The 21741-nt window shown below is 35.2% G+C and overlaps 1 long non-coding RNA gene across 2 annotated transcripts in view; it reads right to left on the bottom strand.

Moving 5' to 3' along the window:
• Window positions 1-739: 739 nt before the first annotated feature.
• Window positions 740-21741, bottom strand: part of Gm34869 — a 73203-nt gene continuing 52201 nt past the window's right edge. Inside the window, exons 3-5 of one of the 2 annotated variants that reach the window (XR_381814.1) lie at window positions 6150-6233; window positions 3020-3071; window positions 740-876 (exon numbers count right to left, since the gene is read on the bottom strand). This is a non-coding gene — a long non-coding RNA (predicted gene, 34869). The remainder of the gene's footprint in view (window positions 877-3019; window positions 3072-6149; window positions 6234-21741) is intronic. The other variant, XR_381815.1, reaches the window with a different exon arrangement.

Here is a 21741-nt window from a genome sequence, read left to right as displayed (position 1 = left end):
CTTTTCTGAAAGGAAACATGGGGGAAGTAGATCTGGGAAGCAGGGAGGTGGGGAGGAGGGCATAGGAAGAATAGAGGACATGGAAACTGTTGTCAGGATGCAAGATATGAGAGAAGAATAAATAAAATTTAAACAAGAGTTAATGGTAGTTATTAAGTATAATTTAATCAAGAGTAACTTAAGATATCTTTACAATAAGAAAGATTTTTCACATTTTAGCTAAATTAAAATTATTGACATATTTGAACTAACTATAACTTAAGAAAAAATTTTATTTCATAAAAATTTGATGGGATTTGCAAATTTAAGTGCTATAGAAACAAATCAAAGATTAAAAGAATTAAAATTAAATTAAAAGAATTAAAAGAGAAAAGTCTGTTTAAAATTTAATATCTTTTGCAGCATACACTGGGAAAGACATAAACACCCTCCAAGGAAATACTTACTAATTCTTTACACATATAGTGTTTTAAAGTGTGTTTTAGTGAAACAAAAACTAGTAAATTGTCTACTTAATGAAAATGTCCCCTTGCCACAATCTTCAAGGTATTTCTTAAGACCGGAAAAGGTGAGATTTCAGAGGTGTACCATTCATAAGTCTTTGTTCTAAGTTCCAATGCTTACTTATCAGGCCCAGGTTAACTGATATGGCTTTCAGGGATTAAACTAGACCAGTAGGAGGGTCCACAGCACAACTTAAACTGTGTAGCTCTTATTGAGAGCAAGCATAAAATCATACTTTTATGAAAAACAAAATTTAATAGGAATTATCAGGATCAAAACAGACATAGTTGCCAATATACAATGATGTTTGCAAGCTATGCAGGCTATATGTTTAAAACCAATTGTCGTGTCAAGGTTCCATAATTCCTTGACCTGTAAGGGAATGAACAGAAAACATAAAGCAGTGTGAATGCTTCACTGTCTGAAAGACTGCATTACACCTCTCTCTCTCTCTCTCTCTCTCTCTCTCTCTCTCTCTCTGTGTGTGTGTGTGTGTGTGTGTGTGTGTGTGTGTGTGTGCATGTGTGTGCATGTGTGCATGTGTGTGTGTGTGAGTATGTCAGAGATCAATTTCAGGTGATATTCCTCAGGAGCTTCCCACCTTAACTTTGAGATGGAGTCTTACATGGAACAATGCACATCCGTTAGTCTTCGCTGGGTGACCAGTTCTGAGAGTGGGACTACTCATGACCACACCCAGAGGTTTTATGTGGAGGTGGGAATTGAACCAGGTCCTCAGGCTTGCACCTTAAGTACTTTACAGAAAGAGCCACTTCTAAGCCATTGTCTTCTTCTCATGAATTTACTTTCCATCTGTTTCTCCACAACCTGATATCTATTGTCACTGACAAACTTGGGAGATATACACAAAGTCTCTGACCATGTCAAGGTAGAGAAAGAGGCAGAATGCTTTCCATATTAATATTCAATCAACCATATTCATTTCCTTTTACTGCTCTTAAAAAATTTCATAAACTAGAGACTTTATGAAACTTTGCTTTGTCAGTTTATACTTCTGGACATTAGATGTCTAAAATGACTCTCAGAGACTACAAATTACATTGTTTAGCTCAAAACTGCTTTTAACTACAGATCAGGGAATCCAGTGCCCTCTTTTGGCCTCTGTAGGAGTTCACATATATGTGAATATGCAAACACAGAGAGACACAGACCAGCATACACATAAGAATAAAAATAAAGTAAATTTTAATAAAGAAATAAAATATTTTAAAAGCACAGATAAAGAACAAAACAGACAATGAATATTTATCTTGTATCCACTATCAGATATAGACTGCACTATCAGATATAGTCTCATATATTAATTGCTAATTAATCCTAATTGAATTAAATCATTAGGCAGAATCTTTCAAGAACAGATAAATAGCTATAGGATGAAGCAAATATAAAAATAATGAGATATTTGTAACATACACAGGAAAATACCATTGAGTGACTATGCGTGTTCATGTAGAAGAAATGACTTATGTATTAATCAACTAACTTAACAGAATGGCAGATAGTTTATAAAATATAAGCTCATGGAACAACAGGTATGTTTTGGTTGTAGCTTGTTCAATGATTAGACCCTTAGAGAAAGTGTATTCACACTTAAACTACAGTGAAATCTCTATATATTTGTAGAGAGGTTGTATGAAGTATGACCATGGAAGTTGCCTGACATCAATGCATGGATGCATCATTAAAACAAACAGCTTTTTTCTCTTTTCACAGTGTTTCATGGAGTTCTGTTTTAATTAATAACTCTGAAAAAAAAGTTGATGTTATTCTATTAAACAGTAGGAAATAAATATCTAGCAGCGCCAGACTCTAGCTTGTGTCTACTAGTTAACTGCCATGTGCACTGGGAATGCCACAAGCTTCTTACTCCAATCTGGTACAGTGACAACTAGCAGCAGCTTTATTTTCGCTGCTTAGTTGACTGGAAAGAGTCACCATCTGTCCAAATTGTCATTTTGATATCACAGAGTCACACCAGAATTGTCTGCCTAATTTCCATAAATTTCTTCCAGCAATCACAATTCTCTATCCTTATCAGTCAGACCCAAAAGCTCAATAGAACCATTGTGAGGTTACAGATGGAATTCTCTCTCACCATTTAACATCCGTTTTCCTGACCCTCAACATTAAATCACAATAGAGGATGTTCTGTGAGAAGTATAAGTATATGTATATGTATATATATGCACAAAAGGCATGTATTTATCTGTGAATTCCACTAATAATAGTGTTATTAGCAATGGCAAGCAAGAGAAAACATTACCAATTAAAAGTACATGGGTAAATATTCTAGATATCCTTCTATTTCACTAGGGTAATTGTATTCCTGGAACACTTATATTTGTATATAACACCTGATAGCTTTATTGGTGATTTTATGGAATTATTAAATGTTGAAAGAACATAAAGGAAATAAATAACAATATCAAGAAGATAATGATAATCAGTAATTAGGGAGCAAAAGTAAAGCTAAGTGAGTCTGACTTCCACTTACCAAGGTAACTTGCAGAGGCAATGTGAGGCCTGCAAATATCAGGAAAATGATCCTGGGAAGAATTAATAATAATACATAGTAAAAAGTCTGACCTTTCAATTCAGCATCTTAATATTGCTTATTAATGGGATGAGGACCAAGCCATACTCATGAACACAGAACATGAGAGGAAATGTAGAAGAGAGAAATACAATGACTGCATTTATCTATATGGTTAATATATTGCAGTCTGCCAGCAGCAAGCCAGGGACTGATACTCTCACATGCTTGCTTTAAATAATTTACGCATGAAATCAACAGTATACCAAATTTTGAAACACACACACACACACACACACACACACATATATATATATATATATATATATATATATATGCATATGTGTGTGTAAAATGTATGTATACATATATGATGTTTATGTGTACATATATGTGTATGTGTATGTATATGTACATATGATGTATATGTATATGGGTATGTATATTTCTACTTATCTATCATCTATCTATATCTATACAGCTATCTATGTAGAGATATATAATTAATTATTAATCAATTAAGTAATTAACTTTTATTCTACTAAAGTAAACATAATAAGGCAGTTGTCTTATATATAAATTTGAATAGCTATTTCATTTACCAGGTGCATGCTAATGAGACTTAACCCTGAAACTCAACCTATTCATAAACCCTATAATAGAATGATAGTATGTACAAATCAAATGAAAAATGTTAAAAATTTAGAATCACGGGAAAGATTGAAATAAAATACAGTACTCATCTAAAATTTTATGAAGCCTATATTATTATTTTTATGTATAATGACTATAATTATATTCAATATTCCACCCACCCAGATCCCATAGATCTCATGCATTTACTTTTGAAGTGTTCACATATGAACAATTCATCTACATCACAGTGCATGTCTGTCTGATCAGTGATAGATGACGATTTAACTGTGTCAGAATAAAACGACAAATTGTATTATTCTAGAAAAATGGCCGAAGTAGGGGAAATAGGGGGCTCTAACTGGAGAGGTGGGAGGAAAACTGAAATAGAATGAGAGAGAGGAAAAAAAGCTAACAGTGAAGATGTGTGAAACCACAGTAAAAATGTGTGAATTTACCTAAAGATACTTCAATATATGCATATAATAGCTACATCTATCATTCTGTATATAAATACACCATACCCACACACCCACACACACACAGAGAGAGAGAGAGAGAGAGAGAGAGAGAGAGAGAAAGAATTATGCTACATTGTGCAATGGTCCTCCAAAACAGAACCCAAAACTACTTATAATATTAATATTATCAATAACAGCAAAAACAAGACAATGGTGACAATGAAACAACAGCAATAACAACAGCATTTTCAAAGTTGCTGCTTAGGGGAATAGGGAAGATTCCTAAAACAATATGGGCTATTGCTCTGGCCCCTATTTGAAAGTAAAACCCTATTGCTGAAAGCTACCATATATGTTGAGTACAGCCCTTGGAAGAATCGAAGTGAAATTGACATGGAAGCCTCCTCCATGGTCCTCATAATATCAGCAGTGGCTGTGCAAGCTACTAAGGTCAGAGGTGATTGGTTGCTCTAACAAACTGATAAGAGTTTTCTATGAACTACCCCAATGATTACACAACATAGTTTCTATTTCTATGAAGTACAATACATTATCTGTGAACTACAACAATGACAAATTGGACAGACAACTCCAACATTATGATAATGACCCTTTGGGCTTACGGTAATCAACAAGTGTGTAATTTGACTTACAGACCTCCTATGCCTGGTACTATAAACTTAGTCAACTCTCCATGGCAGGACATGTTATACACAGTAGAGGAGAACCAACTACTCTCAACCACATTTTAAAAATGAAATTAGCTAAAATGCTATACTTGTTACCCAAAAGAAAAATAGAAATATAGATATAGGTTCCAAAAAATACATGATCCCTAAATGCTGTGAGTGTAAAGCTCACTATCTTACACCTTTCCAAATTTGGTAAGTGCTTTTTGTGTTCGATAGTTGGAAGTTGTCAATGAAAAATTAAAATAATTTTTACCAGTGAATAAAAGTGCTTAAGAGGCTCTTTTCCTATATGACTAGTATCAGAGAATAACTTCCTATAACTTAATAGATAAAAAGTCATAATAGCAAGGAAAATGTGTTAAATACCAAATGGTATAGGCCTCACATTTCATAGGGTTTCTATGTTTCATAGAACTTAATTCAACATCTGGACATAAGAAAGCCTCTGAAATCAGGATCTTCTTTGAACTCAAAGATTTGTACACATCCACAAATTTAGTGATTCTTTGGGGATGTGAGTTTATAAAGCTTTCACTTTTATTTATTTATTCTTGAAGAACAGAGAATAAGGCTTAATAATTATGCACAAGATAAATCACAGAGCAATCTAATTCACTAAAATTACATTAGCAATAAAGACACAGTTAAAATCATATTGATATATGAAATTGTGAGGAATGCCAATTAGTATTTAATAAGATAGCTACAAGTTAATTGGACATCAATTTGCATAGGTCATAAATGCCATTTCGTATCATAATTAATCCCACATCAATATAATGTTCATACACTTTGTGATGAATTATTAAAATATACTTACACATTTTTTGTATAGAATGAGTTTGGTTCTTACATATTTTCAAACAAGCATTCATTTCTTACTCATGATTATTAGTTTACATTCAGAAACACAACACCTTAACATTCATCATAAACAAGCATACATTATTGACTCTTTATTCTCCTTCCCATAATCTCATTGAATATATCTTGATGGATTGAAGACCTGTGACTTCCACCAAGTGCTAAAAACAGATCCATAATGTTATGTTCTTTGAGCACCTGAGCACAGGTGAAAAAACTGAAGATGACTCAGTAGTAGCTACTCTCTTAGTTCATTACTAAGTAAAGAAATGTTAAATGTTTAAAATGTTCTTTATTTCACCATCACCCACAAAATAAGGGAAAATATTATATCAAAAATTTTAAGGGTTAGAGGCACAGATCTAAATCCAACAGATTATCTAGACAGGTATCCCAATGAGTTGTACTTCTAGAGGGGCCAGAGCTATGGCCTAGTGTTACCTTCCAGAATGATCACCGAAGTTTCAATCCTCAGAAGTCATGGGAAACTAAGTTGGATACCATGGCTATTCTGTCCAACTGTGACTATATGGAAAATGGAGATGGGAGAATCCTTGAAAAATCATGAACCAGATGTCATGGCATATGCATTAGCAAAACAATCAAGAAGAAACTGTCTCAAATAAGTTCGAAGGCTAAGACCTATACCGATATCTGAGATTGTCCTTTGATTGCCAACGTAGTTATATGTATAATAGAACTGTACATGAATGCACACAAACCCGCACATGCACATGTGCATGCATGCCCATCTACACAGACAAAATGAAAGAGTTAAACCAACCAAATAAGAATAATTATGGAAGACACTTCACAGCATGTAGTGTATATTATTTCAGCTGCTTAATTTCAGATAAAACTCTAAAGGGACTCATAATATTACAAGTTTAGTCTGACTCAGAACACATCAAAGGAAACAGAAATTTCTTCTAAAGAGAAGATCTCAGAGTTAAACGTTGATAATAATTTACTGGTAATTTGAACATATAAAATATTTGTAAGAAAATTTGTCTAGGGTAAGAAACAATGAGAATTCAGAGGATCGGTGCTGAGGGAATATCTTGAGCTCCAAATAACTATGCTTTGTAGAGAATCTAAAGTAGAAATGATCACAAAGTAAAAATATAATTAATTCAGTCAAAAATAAATAGCATGAAAGACAATTTATAGTACTTAGCTAAGAATGGACAAAGGACAATCCCCAAGAACATATTTAAAGGTCATATGGAAAAAAAGTAACCACAGACGACATGCATTTATGAAAGAATATATTGTACTTGTTATTGGCATGTTACATTTATCATTTGTGTACAGATATGTATCTTACTATACTCAATACCATTTGGATGTTCATACCATCTTGGAATTCATATCTCAAAACTTTAACCACCCTATGTTCTAGTGTTTGACAACAGGACTTCTCAGTGAGTTCAGTTTTTGTTATAAATTGAGTTGGTCCAATGGCAATTGACTCAATGCCTTTACCACACAAGAAAGTAGAGATCACCAATATTCTTCTTACTTTTATCATGTAAAGACAAAGAGAGAAACAGTCTCAACACGTCACTGTAATCCAGCTAGGCTGGATTGGGGTTTACAATGTATGGGCTCTAGATACCAAAGAAAATTAGATTTGTTTTGTTTTGCTTTGTTTTTTAATTCAATCAACTTTATCCCTAGTGGTGTTCTATGAGCAGAATATAAAACAAAAGTATTATTCTTAGATAATCCCCCAAAAAAAACTTGTTATGAGATTAGAAATTGAATGCACATGGTGGGAATGCATTATGTGTGCATAACAGAAAAAAGTGATTTAGAAGTTTCTATTTCTCAGTGTCCTATATTTTAATTACTGAAGATTCAAAACCCAGCCCAGCAAAAGTAGATTTTTAGATATCAACAAAAACAAAACAAAACAAAGTGTATTTTCAAATAAGCATTGCTTTCTTTTGTTTTATAATATTCTTTATTCACTGAAGGAAAGCCTGGGTAACCCAAGTATACAGAGTAATATATTATTCAGATCTGGATAAAAAAAAATACAATGGGATAAATGTTACCCTGACAGCAGCTTTCTGTAATACTGAAAGTCAGATTACAATGAACTTAAATCTGCCCAGAATTTCGGGGGAGAACCAAGTTACTCAAACATATATCCAATATGTTCTCTTTTTAAAAATGAAAGAAGTTGAGAGACATATATTATTTAAAGTATTTATTATGACTTGTCATCATATGCCATATAATTCATTTGTTTGTTTTTTTCATTTTACCTTAAAAATATAAGATCTCAATACAAATAAAAATGCATAGAATGAATACAATAAATGTATTTCAAGATTCAATAAAGTCAAACATTAGGAAGATTGAAGTATTAGGAAGTAACAGATGCTATAAAAAAACGTGTCTTCAAAATGACTGTGTCAGTAAGGGGGTTGCTGCCCAGGCATAATGACTTGGCTCCATCCCACATAGCCTGAGATGTTAGATGGAGAAAACCCAGGCTCAAAAGTGTTGGGTTTTTTTTTTAATAAATATACATGTCATGATATGCATGCCTCTGCAACCTTAATACATGATTAAATATAGAAAATAAGGTATAACAAAGAAAATTGGCATTAAACATATTCAAACAAAAAGCTCATAATATTAAAAAAGAAAAACTGTAATTGACAGATAAGTGTAAATTATGAAGCCTTGCCACATTTCCATGCTATGTCTCCTGCACATCCTAGATATGTCCTCCCTGCTCACTTGCAATGTTTTCTCCCATCCTTGTTCTCCCTGCACCCGACCTCGCATCACATTCTCATCCACATCCGCTCTTCCATCCAGTCCCCTCCCCACAACCACCTCTGATAATCTTTTTTATTTCCTGTACTGAGAAAGACTCAAGCGTCCTTCCTTTGGGCCCTTTTAAAGGTTTGTTTTCTTTGGGTGTGTGGATTATAGCCTTGTTATCCTGTACTTTAAATCTAATATTGTAAGTGAGTGAATACCATGTATGCTCTTTTGGGTTTGGGTTACCTCACTTAAGATATTCTCTAGTTCCACCCATTTGCCTGCAAAAATGCATAATGTCCCTGTTTTTAATAACTGAATAGTATTCCTCGTTTGTGTAGACATATCACATTTTCTCTATCCATTCTTCAGTTGAGACGCATCTAGGTAGTTTCCAGATTCTGGCTATTACCAATAAAGCTGCTATGAACATACTTGGGCAAGTATTTTTGTGGGATGTTGGAGCATCTTTTGTGTATATGCCCAGGAGTGGAATATCTGGTTTTCAGGTAAAGCTTTTCTTAATTTTCTGAGACACCACCAAATTGATTTTCAGAGTAATTGTCCAAGTTTGCATTTCCACCAGCAATGAAAGAACATTCCCCTTGCTCCACATCCTTACCAGCATGGACTGTCCCTTAATATTTTTATTCTAGCCATTCTTGAGGATGTAAGGTAGAATCTCAGAGTTGTTTTGAATTGCATTTCCCTGATGACAAAAGATGTTGTACATTTCTTTAAGTGTTTCTTAGCCATTAAAGATTCTTTTGTTGAGAATTCTGTTTGTGTACAACTTTTAATTGGCTTATTTGGGTTGTCCATGTCTAACTTCTGAAGGGAATAACCCTAAACTTCTTGGTACAGGAGAAAACTTCCTGAGAAGAACACACATAGCTATGACAATGAGATCAGTACTTATCAAATGAAACCTCACGAAATTGAAAACCTTCTGTAAGGCAAAGGGCACTATTGCCAATAGGACAAAACCACAGCTTATGTATTGGTAAAATATCTGTACCACCCTACATATCACCCATGGCTAACATAAAAAATGTGGAGCATTTTCTTAATTACTCTTTGATGTGGGAGATACCCTCACATTGTGAGCAGCGCTGCTTCTGAGCTTGTTGTCCTGAGTACTACTCAGGGTGCACAAGCCATTAAACAGCACTCCTGCATGTCCTCTCTATCAGCTTCTGCCTCCAGGTTCTTATCCTATTTGAGTTCCTGCTCTGATTACCTTCAGTGACAAACTGTGATAAGGAAATATAAGCAATATAAACCCTTTCCTTCTCATGTTGCTTTTGTCATGAGTTTCATCACAGCAATAGTAACCCTTGCTAAGACAAGAGTTAAATATAAAATTACAAATATTGGCAAGTTCATATTACACACCTGATGAACTTCCCTAACGAATAACCTTTGATGTCCCTCTGCATACATGCTTTGTAGTTTTCTTTGCTTTGAGCTGAATGCCAAAACACAAGAGCAGATGTGCATGCCTCAATAGAACACTACTCTTTCTCATATATTTGTTATAGTCTCATTTCTAGAACCTACAAAATATTATTTTAGTTTCAAATACATGAAACTTGAACTTTCCATTTTTCCTTTAAATTATAATGGATTCTGGAGATGTATAGATGTATCCATGATATATCCAAGATAAATGACCAATAATAATTCTGTATTTTTTACACTAGACTTTTATATAATTAATCTTTACTCCATGACAAATTGAACGAACATAAAATTCCAGTTTGTTCATTCATAGTATCACTTCCTCTTTATAACACATAGTGTTTATGACATAACACAAATAAAACACATAATAAAAGTTTATTTTACAAATTTTGTAGCAGTCAGAAAAGTCAGGTCCTTTAAGAAAAGAAAAGCAAGGAAAAAATAAAAGAAGAAAAGAAAAGAAAACTTAAGCAGAAATGCGGAGAGGAATACATCTTTGCATGTAGCATGGTCCAAGGCAGCCTGACTGACATGGTTCATAGGTCTTGCATTAACTAAAGTCAACTCCCTTTCCCAGAGAAAATGCGACCTCTGTCCTGTAGTGGACATTCCCCATGCTTACCATACCATTCACTCACTTAGCCTCAGTAACATTTTAATCAAACACACTTCTTGGAAACCTTTCAAAGCTGATTAAAATTTCTTCAGAACCCTGCTGCACAGATCAGTGTGAAGTTACTAAGACTTTACAGAAAGGAAAACTCAACTTACCCTGGCTTCTCCTCTCCTATAAACCTCACAGTGCCCTAACTTCTATTTACAGACACCCTAAAAACATTATCTATATTCAATAAAACACAAATGCTACCTAACACAAAGGAAACGGGTAAGCTTTTCTATTACTTTTTAAAAATCATCTATCTCTATGATATTCAGGACTATATTATCTTATTTTAATTAAATTTCTGTCATATTTGCTTGTTCTGTAAAATGTAATTTCACCCTGGGGATTAACTTTTTTGTTGTTGTTTTTTTTGTTTTTGTTTTTTTTTTTTTTTTTTTTTAGTTTTTATGGAACTCATCCAGGTTTGTTCACAGTAAACATCCTGTAATTTTTTTTCATAGAAACTAAGTTACAACATTAGATTGCTAACTGAGTACATATTAATGCCGAGTTTCTCATATTTAAAGTAGGCTTAATAAAATATAGCACATATTCAAAAATTTCATAGTTTATGTCTTTCAGTCTTGCCTGTTATATTTTCATAAGAGTTAATGCTGATATTTCTCATTCAGAGTAGCCTGTGAAACTTCCCCTAGCAACACTGATATGTCAATTGGTCTTGTCATTATGCAGGTCTTATTTAGGGACACCATATTATTGAGATATCATGAGGAAAGCTTCCTTGTCAGAGCCGGAAAACAGGAACTCTCAGCATGCTTCCTTGTCTTCTGGCTCTTACCTGATTCCCACGCCCTCATTCTCAGTGTTCCTTAAGCTTTAGGTGTAGAGACTGGTATTGCGTGTGGTGGATATCAACATGAACTGAGAACTATATGTCATGGGTTTTTCTGAAGTTTGACTAGTTATGGATATCTGCAGTCACTTTCATTTACTACAAAATGAAGTGTCTCTGGGGGTGTATGAGACACACTCAGCTTTAATATATTGATAATTATTAAACAATAATTAAAATTATGTTGGTAGCTGGGCAGTGGTGGCACATGCCTTTAATCCCAGCACTTGGGAGGCAGAGGCAGGAGGATTTCTGAGTTCGAGGCCAGCCTGGTATATAGCGTGAGCTCCAGGACAGCCAGGGCTGCACAGAGAACCCCTGTCTCAAAAAAACAAAGAAAAAATTATGTTGGTTTAGGAAAATAGAAGTAGTGGGCTCTCTTCTAAAATCAATGTCCTCATTGTCCCTAAACACTTGTTCATGAGCAGCACTAAATGGGGACAGTATGTTTTGCAAAGTGTGTGTGTGTGTGTGTGTGTGTGTAGTGTGTCTGTGTCTGTCTGTCTCTGTCTCTCTTTCTGTGTGTGTGTGTGTGTGTGTGTGTGTGTGTGTGGCACAGGTCATCAATATGAAAGAGAATGAGAGGAAAAATGAGGAGTTCGAGGAGAAAGACTGTTATATTTGTGTTCCGTGAAATAATGTAAAAGTATTTGTTTATGAAATTCTGATTTGTAAAAAGTAAATTTATAAAAGTAGCCTGCATCTTGAACTTTTCAGTACTTATACTAAACTTCCTCCCCATTAGTTCTATGGCCAGGAAGAACACAGTAAAACACAATATCATTTTTGTTTAAGTAAAGGCATGCTGGACATCAAGGGATTTAAAGGCCACCATCCATTTCCGAAATGCCTCCTCAGTCTGCAGTATACCCACTCTTTGACTGGTGCAACTACAATAGATCTTGATAATGGCACCATTTGTAACTTTTCTGACAGAAGAAGAGTGTTTCTTGTACTTAGCAAAAGGCTTCATTGCCACTAAATTAGATTCTGTTGAATAACCTAAAAAGAAAGTATCACACAAGATATCCTTGGATCATTGATTCAAAGGTGATTAATTCCTAAGGAACTGGCCTCTCAGAGAAAGGACAGATGACACCTACATTGACGGTATTTCTGGCCTATTTTTTTTTTTTCCTGTAGATGATATCAAGCAGAATAAAGCCATGATGATTTGTTAACTAAAATCACTTTCCCATGTTGGATTTTCTTTGTGTGTATGGGAGTTAACGTACACATGCTCAAGTCCATGTGTGCACATCTGTGCATATGTATGTGGAGGCCAGAGGTCCTGGAAAGGTGTGTTTCTTTTATGTTCTCTAATTTATTTTATAAGACAGGGTCCCACATTGGATATGGGGTTTATGACATGGCAAGATTAATTAACCAGTGAGCCTCAAGGAACCTGCTGTCTGTACCCTGCAAGTGCTAGGGTTACAAACTTCCTCTGCCACACCCATGTGCAAATCTGATGGAGGCATTTCTCCAATGGATAGACCCCCTTCCCAGTAACTCTGGTTTGTGTAAACTAACATAAACCAACTAGCATACTTGGTGATTCTACGTTGTATCATGTTGCCAACCGTAAGTATCATAACCATGTCAGGGAGAGATTATTTTCAGAACCTGGGCTTTCATAAATTTGCTGTATTAATGGGAGAATTTAGTGTTTAGAGTGTCCAGAGAGACATTCTGTTTGAGTTGTTTATTCTTGGTTGTTGACCACTCTCAGATCTGAGCTGTTGCTCACAGGTGTACACCTCCATTAATCCCCCATTTTACCTTGTTCTTCTTTCAAAGCCAGGGGGATATTTCTCCTGAGATTCAAGATTACTCCAAATTGAAGAAAGGCCAGATAGTTTTGAAGGACTCACCCAATTACCTCAGGGCCATTCCATTTAGAAACATCTTAACTTAACTGAAGACTAGTCAAATCATAATGAAAATGAACCAGCAATTGCAGAGCCCTTCATCTTTCACATAACAAATATGCATAAATTATGGCTATAAACTTTGTGATTTGAAGGAAGAGATTATGCAGAACATGTCCTCCAAGGTTTGGCTATTTTGCTTCCCATTTCTTCATTTTACCTACTTTCACACAGCATGGCTAGTACAGAGCCCCATGGCACAGCCCTAATGCCTTCACGTTTACACCAAGCCTTCACATCTATGAACTGCTATCCTGTTACAGTTATAACAATGGGCCTACAGATATTTGAGTTAATCCAGTTGTTGATCTCTGAAGTCAGTCAGATGAGTTGATATGGACTGTTTTCTTAGTGGAAGAAAAGAAAATACTTTCAGTAAATACACTACTTTTGGTTTCCTTATAGGCCTTTTGAACAGTTTCAAAAACTGCTCACTCTTATTTGAAAATTTGACTTTTTCTTCATTTCAAGTGATATATTTTACATATTTTACAAGATCAACTGTAATTTATCTCTGTATGCACATCTCCTGAATGCTATTTGTTAAGACTGCATTAAAACAAGCAGACTTTTTAGAGAACCACAAATATCCATGCTTTGTAGATGAATACAAACAAAGAAAAGAAAGAAGAAAACATCTCCCTTTTCCCCAAGTGATGATTCTTTACCCAATTATGTAGTTTTCTTACCTTCTGACCTATTTGTTCCCTCCTCCAGTTAAGCAATTTCTTTAGTAGTCCTTCTTTTCACATATTGAACCACAGAATTGTAATTTTCTGCATCTGAATTAATGAGACACTATTGAAAGCCTAATGTCAGGAATGCGTATACTAAAAGCCATAAAACCATGCTCATTTTCTAAGAGATGCTTCCTTGTTTTATTTTTCCCAAATGAAGAACTAGCATCTCTTATCTGACTTCAGCTTAGGATACTTTGAAAATTTGAGACTTTCATCTCTTTTTCTGAATGACCAGCAGATGCAGAGTCATCCTTTGAGTTAGCCAGGTACAGAGAGCTAAGACTTTCCCCACATCTCAGACACTTGCTTGACTGGGAAGCAAGCCAAATCATTTGTTAGGGAAGCCGCCCTTGACTTCCTGTTGTTCATAATCAACTTGTTCAAGAGTATCATCTTTAGTGATTTGCAATTATTATCAATTTGACGTGATTGCCAATCCCCAGAGAGATCCCAGTTCTAATGAAGTGCTGATCTTCCCCATCTCAGAGTCTCTGCTTTGTTAATATTTGATACCAAGGTGAAATCTGAGAGAAGAACCCACTCTTTTACATGCTCTGCTGATACTATTTAGCATTTGAAATACTGGAGGCAATTGCCCAAACTAGCAGAAGAGATTGGGAAAGAAAAGGGAAGATGTGGCATGGATTGGAGGCAAGGCCAAGAATGATTGCATTCAGATCTGTATTAAAATGTTTCCAGAGAAAGTGGTAGATAATGGTTCATGCAACAGTAACAAAGGTAGGGACAAGGAAAGCCAGAAAATTTACCATATCTGGAAAACATTAAAGAGGATATGATCAATATTTGTAGAGCTTTTCAACATTTTAATTTCAAATAGGAAAAAAAAAAAATACTATTTCCTTCCATACTTAATAGACCAGACTGATTTAGTTTCGGAACAAAACTACTTTCTCTGAACTTGGTTTACTTTTTACCCCCACATTTCTGCTCTTCAGACTCGCTGTGTCTACTTTGGCAAAGCAAACAGTGTTTGGTGGATATTTAACCTCTCCAGAGAACAGCCATTTATAAAACAACTTGTTTAGTTGTTTCTGGAACAAAAATTAAATGAGATAGAATCTGAATACATTTTTTATTGGAAAATATAGACAGAAATGTACAAACATTAAAAATAGATAATGGAGCAAACTCATAGGAGTATATTTATTATTTAAATTAATAAAGAATAAGGTATGGTTAAGAGCTTTTGCAGTTTTCCAGAAGACAGTATGTACAAAAAGTAAATGCAAAAATAAGGTTTAAAAGATAAAAATTTCTGTTAAATATGATAGTTAATATTCTTAAACTTTTGTTCTAAAGTGACTTCTTCAGATATCTTGTAGCATGATAAGGACCAGTGGTCCCTTTTGCAAATAACAGTATAGATTACTTAACTGAATGCATTGATGCTATGATGAAGCTCATACATCTCACCCTCCTTCAAATTGAACAAGTCAGGGTCACATCCTGATGTATTGTATTCTTTATAATCAGAACACATGTTAAATGCAAATGATAAGAAGTCTAGCCTCATCCTAATGGAATCTAAACTAACGATAGCCTTGAAAGCATAGTTTTAATTGTAAAATATGACTTTTAACTAATACATTTTCCCTCTTTTTTGAAATTAATACATTTAATTGAATAATAAGAACAATAATAAAATAAGAATGGATATAATTTGCATGATTTTGTGTCTTTGTTTTGGGGTGATATTAGAAGCATTTTTTACTTCATATCAATGATATGTATCAAGTTATAAACATGTTTTAGGATCCCAGTGAATAGCTTACAGGCCATTTCCAACAGTATCATATAGAGTAATGGATCCCTTCCACCCGCTGTTTTGTGACTCTATATGTTTGCTATGGTTTATTATCCATGGACATGGCTGTGTGATTACTTTTATTTTTCTATAAATTGCATTTTGGGAGTTTTGGAATATTGTTCTATACACCTGTCATTCATTCTTCACTACTCCTGCTTTTTTGATCATTGTTAATAGTCATTAACTTTGTTCTTGACTCACTATTCAGCAAAATATTTTTTATAAATCCATTTGTGTATATTGATATGCATACTAGTATGATAAATAGGCAAGCAACATATATTTATAACAAATTTATATCATATACATGCATTGAGTGATTGTTTACAGTTATTTAAGATGAATAACTGAATTTAATTTTTTATTATGAATCAGTTTAATTTTTTAAACTTCTTAAAAAACAAGGAACATTTGAACTTTAGCTCAGCATGTGATTTTACATTTAGTAGCCCTAATTAAAGAAAGAAAAGTATTTTAAATAAAAGTTTGAAGGGAAATCATTTAACTTATTAATGTTCAAAGCTTATTTACATCCAGCCAGCACGTTCCTAAAAGCAAACATCCAAAAGGAACATGAGCCTGTCCACTACCAATTCCCTTCTGTCTACACATGCTCCTGGTATATTCCTACACAGTCCTTTTCCAGTGCCTTCACTGGAAAGGATTCCAGCAGGTAAAACTTTCGATAATTGACCCCTTTTGATTTTTGACCATCTATGATCAGCTATGTAGAAACAACATATGTCTCAAATTAAGCACTGATTACAAGATTAGTACTTGAATGCAGAGTAGAAATTTACTTCCCACTCTGCCTTTCTAGGCTAGGAAAAATTCCCACACAAGTTGTACAGCTACAGGCCTGCCAGGTATTTCCTGGTAAAACAGACAACCTACCTGTTTTCTCTTGAGACTGTAGAGTTTCTATGATAAAAGAGGCCCTTTAAAACCTCGAGGCTTATACATTTGCTTTACATATAAGAAAATTTTGATCTGGAGATAAAATTGAAATGGTTTTGCCCACCCACATTGTTTGGAGTTAAACCAAGGCAAAGACAAACAACCAGCCTAGAGATATATGTGATAGCCTTCCAGCTGTAGACATAAATAAAATCGTTTAATAAAGAATTTGATGGTTGGGTTTCTATTGGAGTAGTTCTATGATTTCCCCCTTCATTATTTTATTACCAGTGCTGACTAATCATGGCAGACATGCAATACTGTGTGACTCTCAGCCAAGAAAATTATATGCAAAAACCAGTGCCTGGCAATTTCAAACTGCAAGAAAAGGAAAATAAAAATAGAAATCAGTAATTACAAATCATGATTAAACATGAGAAATAAAAAAAAAAAAGATAGACATCGAAAAAAATATCCAGCCAACTGAAGGGCATTTACTCAAATATAGATTGATAAATCCCAGGAAAACATAGTGAACTTTGCTCACGCCTATGGTTGGTCCATATTATGCCTTCATCCTTTCCAACAATCTCCATTTTGACAATATAGTACAACAAGAGCAAGAGATACGTTCATTGAATTAAAGTGGAGTAGAACTCTCATGTGTCTTCACATTGGAATATAGTGCCATAGAAATGGAAAATGAACACAGAAGGCCAATCCTGAAGATAACCCATCATTGAAATCCAGAAACAGAGGGAAGACTAGCCAGAAACCCACCATGGAAGTCAAAGAAATAAACAAGTCAGAGTGCTTTGACATGCTCCCTCCTACCTACACTGATCAGCAAGGCTATGTGCATCTGATGGATGCTCTCTCTCGGCAGAACTGGAAATGATATCTCTGACCATGCATCATCAGCTAGATGTGAGATTTGCGCACAGCTAGGGAGGAGAGTGTACCACAGGCAAGGACTCATGCAATGCTTATGAAAAGCACGTATAAAGGATGAAACCTCCAATTCTCCTTTAGCCCAATCAGCATTTCTCAATCTAGAAACTGTATACAATCAAGTCATGGTATTCTTTGTTCTCTGGCTCTAAACCTTCTCAAGGTAATAGATTGTGGATAACTATGGCATTTATATAATTTATTCCTGTCTCTCTGTGATTGCTGCTCTCATTTCCTAACAGCCAAAATTTTTACACTATTATTTCTTATTCTGTCACCCTTTTATGGTCTCTGGTAGGAAGGCAAATCCAGCTTCATGTCACTTCAAACTATCAGGAGAAGAAAGACACTCCAGTATTTTCTAAATAGAGGCTTATCTTTTGTGAAGCAGTACTTCATTTCCCGGTGTTAAAGGAAGCCCCAAACCCAACTTTCCTTTCCTGCAGTCTTCCATACCATCAAGTACTTCAGGATGTCTTATTTATAAAGTGAACATTCAGAAAAACAAGTCATAGAGTTAGGTGTACTTGTGCATATATTGAATGGCATATGGCATTGACAGTTGAAATTCTTTGTTTTTGTTTTTGTTTTTTTGTTTTTTGTTTTCATTTTGCCTAGAGACATCAAGGACCTGCACTTTAACTTTGAAATCCTTCATTAACTTTGCATAATTAGTCATGTGATCTTTTGATATACTCAATCAAGTTTTCCATTATAAGGGAAGTTATCAAAGATTATAAATTTTAACATTGTGATACTGTTTCTAACTTCTTAGAACATTTCATTACATATATTATTGCTATTATTATTAGTAGTAGTAGTGGGTTTTGTTATTTTAATTTAACAATTTATTATTATTAAATATTTTTACAGTCTAGTCCTTTTTTTTTTTTTTTTTTTTTTTTTTTTTTTTTTTTTTAGCAACAATATTGGTATATCTTTATTTTTTTTTTTTTTTTTTTTTTTTTTTTAAGGGTTTGTCACAGCAGCCTTCCATGTCTTTCTTTTCTTCTTTTTTTTTTTTTTTTTTTTTTTTTTTTTTTTTCCATTTTTTATTAGGTATTTTGCTCATTTACATTTGCAATGCTATACCAAAAGTCCCCCATAGCCACCCACCCCCTCTCCCCTACCCACCCACTCCCCTTTTATGGCCCTGGCGTTCCCCTGTACTGGGGCATATAAAGTTTGCGTGTCCAATGGGCCTCTCTTTCCAGTGATGGCCGACTAGGCCATCTTTTGATGCATATGCAGCTAGAGTCAAGAGCTCCGGGATACTGGTTAGTTCATAATGTTGTTCCACCTATAGGGTTGCAGATCCCTTTAGCTTCTTTGGTACTTTCTCTAGCTCCTTCATTGGGGGCCATGTGATCCATCCAATAGCCGACTGTGAGCATCCACTTCTATGTTTGCTAGGCCCAGGCATACTCTGACAAGAGACAGCTATATCAGGGTCCTTTCAGCATAATCTTGCTAGTGTATGCAATGGTGTCAGCATTTGGAAGCTGATTATGGGATGGATCCCCGGATATGGTAGTGTCTACATGGTCCATCCTTTTATCTCAACTCCAAACTTTGTCTCTGTAACTCCTTCCAAGGGTGTTTTGCTCCCACTTCTAAGGAGGGGCATAGTGTTCACACTTCAGTCTTCATTTTTCTTGAGTTTCATGTGTTTAGGAAATTGTATCTTATGTCTTGGGTATCTTAGGTTTTGGGCTAATATCCACTTATCAGTGAGTACATATTGTGTGAGTTCCTTTGTGAATGTGTTACCTCACTCAGGATGATGCCCTCCAGGTCCATCCATTTGGCCAGGAATTTCATAAATTCATTCTTTTTAATAGCTGAGTAGTACTCCATTGTGTAGATGTACCACATCTTCTGTATCCATTCCTCTGTTGAGGGGCATCTGGGTTCCTTCCAGCTTCTGGCTATTATAAATAAGGCTGCTATGAACATAGTGGAGCATGTGTCCTTCTTACCAGTTGGGGCATCTTCTGGATATATGCCCAGGAGAGGTATTGCTGGATCCTCCGGTAGTACTATATCCAGTTTTCTGAGGAACCGCCAGACTGATCTCCAGAGTGGTTGTACAAGCCTGCAATCCCACCAACAATGGAGGAGTGTTCCTCTTTCTCCACATCCACGCCAGCATCTGCTGTCACCTGAATTTTTGATCTTAGCCATTCTGACTGGTGTGAGGTGGAATCTCAGGGTTGTTTTGATTTGCATTTCCCTGATGATTAAGGATGTTGAGCATTTTTTCAGGTGCTTCTCTGCCATTCGGTATTCCTCAGGTGAGAATTCTTTGTTCAGTTCTGAGCCCCATTTTTTAATGGGGTTATTTGATTTTCTGAAGTCCACCTTCTTGAGTTCTTTATATATGTTGGATATTAGTCCCCTATCTGATTTAGGATAGGTAAAGATCCTTTCCCAATCTGTTGGTGGTCTTTTTGTCTTATTGACGGTGTCTTTTGCCTTGCAGAAACTTTGGAGTTTCATTAGGTCCCATTTGTCAATTCTCGATCTTACAGAGCAAGCCATTGCTGTTCTGTTCAGGAATCTTTCCCCTGTACCCATATCTTCAAGGCTTTTCCCCACTTTCTCCTCTATAAGTTTCAGTGTCTCTGGTTTTATGTGAAGTTCCTTGATCCACTTAGATTTGACCTTAGTGCAAGGAGATAAGTATGGATCGATTCGCATTCTTCTACATGATAACAACCAGTTGTGCCAGCACCAATTGTTGAAAATGCTGTCTTTCTTCCACTGGATGGTTTTAGCTCCCTTGTCGAAGATCAAGTGACCATAGGTGTGTGGGTTCATTTCTGGGTCTTCAATTCTATTCCATTGGTCTACTTGTCTGTCTCTATACCAGTACCATGCAGTTTTTATCACAATTGCCCTGTAGTAAAGCTTTAGGTCAGGCATGGTGATTCCACCAGAGGTTCTTTTATCCTTGAGAAGAGTTTTTGCTATCCTAGGTTTTTTGTTATTCCAGATGAATTTGCAAATTGCTCCTTCTAATTCGTTGAAGAATTGAGTTGGAATTTTGATGGGGATTGCATTGAATCTGTAAATTGCTTTTGGCAAGATAGCCATTTTTACAATGTTAATCCTGCCAATCCATGAGCATGGGAGATCTTTCCATCTTCTGAGATCTTCTTTAATTTCTTTCTTCAGAGACTTGAAGTTTTTATCATACAGATCTTTTACTTCCTTAGTTAGAGTCACGCCGAGATATTTTATATTATTTGTGACTATTGAGAACGGTGTTGTTTCCCTAATTTCTTTCTCAGCCTGTTTATTCTTTGTGTAGAGAAAGGCCATTGACTTGTTTGAGTTAATTTTATATCCAGCTACTTCACCAAAGCTGTTTATCAGGTTTAGGAGTTCTCTGGTGGAATTTTTAGGGTCACTTATATATACTATCATATCATCTGCAAAAAGTGATATTTTGACTTCCTCTTTTCCAATTTGTATCCCCTTGATCTCCTTTTGTTGTCGAATTGCTCTGGCTAATACTTCAAGTACTATGTTGAAAAGGTAGGGAGAAAGTGGGCAGCCTTGTCTAGTCCCTGATTTTAGTGGGATTGCTTCCAGCTTCTCTCCATTTACTTTGATGTTGGCTACTGGTTTGCTGTAGATTGCTTTTATTATGTTTAGGTATGGGCCTTGAATTCCTGATCTTTCCAAAACTTTTATCATGAATGGGTGTTGGATCTTGTCAAATGCTTTTTCTGCATCTAACGAGATGATCATGTGGTTTTTGTCTTTGAGTTTGTTTATATAATGGATTACATTGATGGATTTTCGTATATTAAACCATCCCTGCATCCCTGGAATAAAACCTACTTGGTCAGGATGGATGATTTCTTTAATGTGTTCTTGGATTCGGTTAGCGAGAATTTTATTAAGGATTTTTGCATC

Source organism: Mus musculus, chromosome 12 (genome assembly GCF_000001635.26).
Source record: "Mus musculus strain C57BL/6J chromosome 12, GRCm38.p6 C57BL/6J".
Lineage (NCBI taxonomy): Eukaryota > Metazoa > Chordata > Mammalia > Rodentia > Muridae > Mus > Mus musculus.
This window is presented reverse-complemented; position numbering and strand designations above follow the sequence as displayed.